The sequence below is a fragment of the Euwallacea fornicatus genome, unplaced genomic scaffold, assembly GCF_040115645.1.
Source record: "Euwallacea fornicatus isolate EFF26 unplaced genomic scaffold, ASM4011564v1 scaffold_69, whole genome shotgun sequence".
Classification (NCBI taxonomy): Eukaryota; Metazoa; Arthropoda; class Insecta; order Coleoptera; family Curculionidae; genus Euwallacea; species Euwallacea fornicatus.
In genome coordinates, this window is record NW_027096037.1 from 393,799 (window position 1) to 400,489 (window position 6,691).

The window sequence follows — 6,691 nt, forward strand, 5'->3', positions numbered from 1 at the left end:
TAATCAGCACTACGAGGCCTTTAAGATTCACAACACATCATCTTTGCATCTAGTTGAATTTCCAAGAAAAATAGTACTTTGTGAACTCGAACACACAACTTTTGGGACTTTTCAAATACTGAAACTCGATAACTACGGAAAATGAGGACCAAATTCCTTAAACAAAGTGTCAAATTAATCAGCACTACGAGGCCTTTAAGATTCACAACACATCAACTTTGCATCTAGTTGAATTTCCAAGAAAAATAGTACTTTGTGTACTCGAACACACAACTTTTGGGACTTTTCAAATACTGAAACTCGATAACTACGGAAAATGAGGACCAAATTCCTTAAACAAAGTGTCAAATTAATCAGCACTACGAGGCCTTTAAGATTCACAACACATCATCTTTGCATCTAGTTGAATTTCCAAGAAAAATAGTACTTTGTGTACTCGAACACACAACTTTTATGACTTTTCAAACTCTGAAACTCGATAACTACGGAAAATGAGGACCAAATTCCTTAAACAAAGTATCAAATTAATCAGCACTACGAGGCCTTTAAGATTCACAACACATCAACTTTGCATCTAGTTGAATTTCCAAGAAAAATAGTACTTTGTGAACTCGAACACACAACTTTTGGGACTTTTCAAATACTGAAACTCGATAACTACGGAAAATGAGGACCAAATTCCTTAAACAAAGTGTCAAATTAATCAGCACTACGAGGCCTTTAAGATTCACAACACATCAACTTTGCATCTAGTTGAATTTCCTAGAAATACAGTACTTTTTGTACTCGAACACACAACTTTTGGGACTTTTCAAACTCTGAAACACGATAACTACGGAAAATGAGGACCAAATTCCTTAAACAAAGTGTCAAATTAATCAGCTCTTCGAGGCCTTTAAAATGTCACAACACATCATCTTTGCATCTTGATGAATTTCCAAGAAAAATAGTACTTTGTGTACTCGAACACACAACTTTTGGGACTTTTCAAATACTGAAACTCGATAACTACGGAAAATGAGGACCAAATTCCTTAAACAAAGTGTCAAATTAATCAGCTATACGAGGCCTTTAAGATTCACAACACATCAACTTTGCATCTAGTTGAATTTCCAAGAAAAATAGTACTTTGTGTACTCGAACCCACAACTTTTATGACTTTTCAAACTCTGAAACTCGATAACTACGGACAATTAGTACCAAATTCCTTAAACAAAGTGTCAAATTAATCAGCTCTACGAGGCCTTTAAGATTCACAACACATCAACTTTGCATCTAGTTGAATTTCCAAGAAAAATAGTACTTTGTGTACTCGAACACACAACTTTTATGACTTTTCAAACTCTGAAACTCGATAACTACGGACAATTAGTACCAAATTCCTTAAACAAAGTGTCAAATTAATCAGCTCTACGAGGCCTTTAAGATTCACAACACATCAACTTTGCATCTAGTTGAATTTCCTAGAAATACAGTACTTTGTGTACTCGAACACACAACTTTTATGACTTTTCAAACTCTGAAACTCGATAACTACGGAAAATGAGGACCAAATTCCTTAAACAAAGTGTCAAATTAATCAGCACTACGAGGCCTTTAAGATTCACAACACATCAACTTTGCATCTAGTTGAATTTCCTAGAAATACAGTACTTTGTGTACTCGAACACACAACTTTTGGGACTTTTCAAACTCTGAAACACGATAACTACGGAAAATGAGGACCAAATTCCTTAAACAAAGTGTCAAATTAATCAGCACTACGAGGCCTTTAAGATTCACAACACATCAACTTTGCATCTAGTTGAATTTCCAAGAAAAATAGTACTTTGTGTACTCGAACACACAACTTTTGGGACTTTTCAAATACTGAAACTCGATAACTACGGAAAATGAGTACCAAATTCCTTAAACAAAGTGTCAAATTAATCAGCACTACGAGGCCTTTAAGATTCACAACACATCATCTTTGCATCTAGTTGAATTTCCAAGAAAAATAGTACTTTGTGTACTCGAACACACAACTTTTATGACTTTTCAAACTCTGAAACTCGATAACTACGGAAAATGAGTACCAAATTCTTTAAACAAAGTGTCAAATTAATCAGCTCTTCGAGGCCTTTAAAATGTCACAACACATCATCTTTGCATCTTGATGAATTTCCAAGAAAAATAGTACTTTGTGTACTCGAACACACATCTTTTGGGACTTTTCATATACTGAAACTCGATAACTACGGAAAATGAGGACCAAATTCCTTAAACAAAGTGTCAAATTAATCAGCACTACGAGGCCTTTAAGATTCACAACACATCAACTTTGCATCTAATTGAATTTCCAAGAAAAATAGTACTTTGTGTACTCGAACACACAACTTTTGGGACTTTTCAAATACTGAAACTCGATAACTACGGAAAATGAGGACCAAATTCCTTAAACAAAGTGTCAAATTAATCAGCACTACGAGGCCTTTAAGATTCACAACACATCAACTTTGCATCTAGTTGAATTTCCTAGAAATACAGTACTTTGTGTACTCGAACACACAACTTTTATGACTTTTCAAACTCTGAAACTCGATAACTACGGAAAATGAGTACCAAATTCCTTGAACAAAGTGTCAAATTAATCAGCTCTTCGAGGCCTTTAAAATGTCACAACACATCAACTTTGCATCTAGTTGAATTTCCAAGAAAAATAGTACTTTGTGTACTCGAACACACAACTTTTATGACTTTTCAAACTCTGAAACTCGATAACTACGGACAATTAGTACCAAATTCCTTAAACAATGTGTCAAATTAATCAGCTATACGAAGGCCTTTAAGATTCACAACACATCAACTTTGCATCTAGTTGAATTTCCAAGAAAAATAGTACTTTGTGTACTCGAACCCACAACTTTTATGACTTTTCAAACTCTGAAACTCGATAACTACGGAAAATGAGTACCAAATTCCTTAAACAAAGTGTCAAATTAATCAGCTCTTCGAGGCCTTTAAAATGTCACAACACATCATCTTTGCATCTTGATGAATTTCCAAGAAAAATAGTACTTTGTGTACTCGAACACACAACTTTTGGGACTTTTCAAATACTGAAACTCGATAACTACGGAAAATGAGGACCAAATTCCTTAAACAAAGTGTCAAATTAGTCAGCACTACGAGGCCTTTAAGATTCACAACACATCAACTTTGCATCTAGTTGAATTTCCTAGAAATACAGTACTTTGTGTACTCGAACACACAACTTTTGGGACTTTTCAAACTCTGAAACACGATAACTACGGAAAATGAGGACCAAATTCCTTAAACAAAGTGTCAAATTAATCAGCACTACGAGGCCTTTAAGATTCACAACACATCAACTTTGCATCTAGTTGAATTTCCAAGAAAAATAGTACTTTGTGTACTCGAACACACAACTTTTGGGCCTTTTCAAATACTGAAACTCGATAACTACGGAAAATGAGTACCAAATTCCTTAAACAAAGTGTCAAATTAATCAGCACTACGAGGCCTTTAAGATTCACAACACATCAACTTTGCATCTTGATGAATTTCCAAGAAAAATAGTACTTTGTGTACTCGAACACACAACTTTTGGGACTTTTCAAATACTGAAACTCGATAACTACGGAAAATGAGGACCAAATTCCTTAAACAAAGTGTCAAATTAATCAGCACTACGAGGCCTTTAAGATTCACAACACATCAACTTTGCATCTAGTTGAATTTCCTAGAAATACAGTACTTTGTGTACTCGAATACACAACTTTTATGACTTTTCAAACTCTGAAACTCGATAACTACGGAAAATGAGTACCAAATTCCTTAAACAAAGTGTCAAATTAATCAGCTCTTCGAGGCCTTTAAAATGTCACAACACATCATCTTTGCATCTTGATGAATTTCCAAGAAAAATAGTACTTTGTGTACTCGAACACACAACTTTTGGGACTTTTCAAATACTGAAACTCGATAACTACGGAAAATGAGGACCAAATTCCTTAAACAAAGTGTCAAATTAATCAGCACTACGAGGCCTTTAAGATTCACAACACATCAACTTTGCATCTAGTTGAATTTCCAAGAAAAATAGTACTTTGTGTACTCGAACACACAACTTTTGGGACTTTTCAAATACTGAAACTCGATAACTACGGAAAATGAGTACCAAATTCCTTAAACAAAGTGTCAAATTAATCAGCACTACGAGGCCTTTAAGATTCACAACGCATCAACTTTGCATCTAGTTGAATTTCCAAGAAAAATAGTACTTTGTGTACTCGAACACACAACTTTTGGGACTTTTCAAATACTGAAACTCGATAACTACGGAAAATGAGGACCAAATTCCTTAAACAAAGTGTCAAATTAATCAGCTATACGAGGCCTTTAAGATTCACAACACATCAACTTTGCATCTAGTTGAATTTCCAAGAAAAATAGTACTTTGTGTACTCGAACCCACAACTTTTATGACTTTTCAAACTCTGAAACTCGAAAACTACGGACAATTAGTACCAAATTCCTTAAAGAAAGTGTCAAATTAATCAGCTCTACGAGGCCTTTAAGATTCACAACACATCAACTTCGCATCTAGTTGAATTTCCTAGAAATACAGTACTTTGTGTACTCGAACACACAACTTTTATGACTTTTCAAACTCTGAAACTCGATAACTACGGAAAATGAGGACCAAATTCCTTAAACAAAGTGTCAAATTAATCAGCACTACGAGGCCTTTAAGATTCACAACACATCAACTTTGCATCTAGTTGAATTTCCTAGAAATACAGTACTTTGTGTACTCGAACACACAACTTTTGGGACTTTTCAAACTCTGAAACACGATAACTACGGAAAATGAGGACCAAATTCCTTAAACAAAGTGTCAAATTAATCAGCACTACGAGGCCTTTAAGATTCACAACACATCAACTTTGCATCTAGTTGAATTTCCAAGAAAAATAGTACTTTGTGTACTCGAACACACAACTTTTGGGACTTTTCAAATACTGAAACTCGATAACTACGGAAAATGAGTACCAAATTCCTTAAACAAAGTGTCAAATTAATCAGCACTACGAGGCCTTTAAGATTCACAACACATCATCTTTGCATCTAGTTGAATTTCCAAGAAAAATAGTACTTTGTGTACTCGAACCCACAACTTTTATGACTTTTCAAACTCTGAAACTCGAAAACTACGGACAATTAGTACCAAATTCCTTAAAGAAAGTGTCAAATTAATCAGCTCTACGAGGCCTTTAAGATTCACAACACATCAACTTTGCATCTAGTTGAATTTCCTAGAAATACAGTACTTTGTGTACTCGAACACACAACTTTTGGGACTTTTCAAATACTGAAACTCGATAACTACGGAAAATGAGTACCAAATTCCTTAAACAAAGTGTCAAATTAATCAGCACTACGAGGCCTTTAAGATTCACAACACATCATCTTTGCATCTAGTTGAATTTCCAAGAAAAATAGTACTTTGTGTACTCGAACACACAACTTTTATGACTTTTCAAACTCTGAAACTCGATAACTACGGAAAATGAGTACCAAATTCCTTAAACAAAGTGTCAAATTAATCAGCTCTTCGAGGCCTTTAAAATGTCACAACACATCAACTTTGCATCTAGTTGAATTTCCTAGAAATACAGTACTTTGTGTACTCGAACACACAACTTTTATGACTTTTCAAACTCTGAAACTCGATAACTACGGAAAATGAGTACCAAATTCCTTGAACAAAGTGTCAAATTAATCAGCTCTTCGAGTCCTTTAAAATGTCACAACACATCATCTTTGTATCTTGATGAATTTCCAAGAAATATAGTACTTTGTGTACTCGAACACACAACTTTTATGACTTTTCAAACTCTGAAACTCGATAACTACGGAAAATGAGTACCAAATTCCTTGAACAAAGTGTCAAATTAATCAGCTCTTCGAGGCCTTTAAGATTCACAACACATCAACTTTTGATCTAATTGAATTTCCAAGAAAATTAGTACTTTGTGTACTCGAACACACAACTTTTATGACTTTTCAAACTCTGAAACTCGATAACTAAGGAAAATGAGCACCAAATTCCTTAAACAAAGTGTCAAATTAATCAGCACTACGAGGCCTTTAAGATTCACAACACATCAACTTTGCATCTAGTTGAATTTCCAAGAAAAATAGTACTTTGTGTACTCGAACCCACAACTTTTATGACTTTTCAAACTCTGAAACTCGATAACTACGGAAAATGAGTACCAAATTCCTTAAACAAAGTGTCAAATTAATCAGCTCTTCGAGGCCTTTAAAATGTCACAACACATCATCTTTGCATCTTGATGAATTTCCAAGAAAAATAGTACTTTGTGTACTCGAACACACAACTTTTGGGACTTTTCAAATACTGAAACTCGATAACTACGGAAAATGAGGACCAAATTCCTTAAACAAAGTGTCAAATTAATCAGCACTACGAGGCCTTTAAGATTCACAACACATCAACTTTGCATCTAGTTGAATTTCCAAGAAAAATAGTACTTTGTGTACTCGAACACACAACTTTTGGGCCTTTTCAAATACTGAAACTCGATAACTACGGAAAATGAGTACCAAATTCCTTAAACAAAGTGTCAAATTAATCAGCTCTTCGAGGCCTTTAAAATGTCAC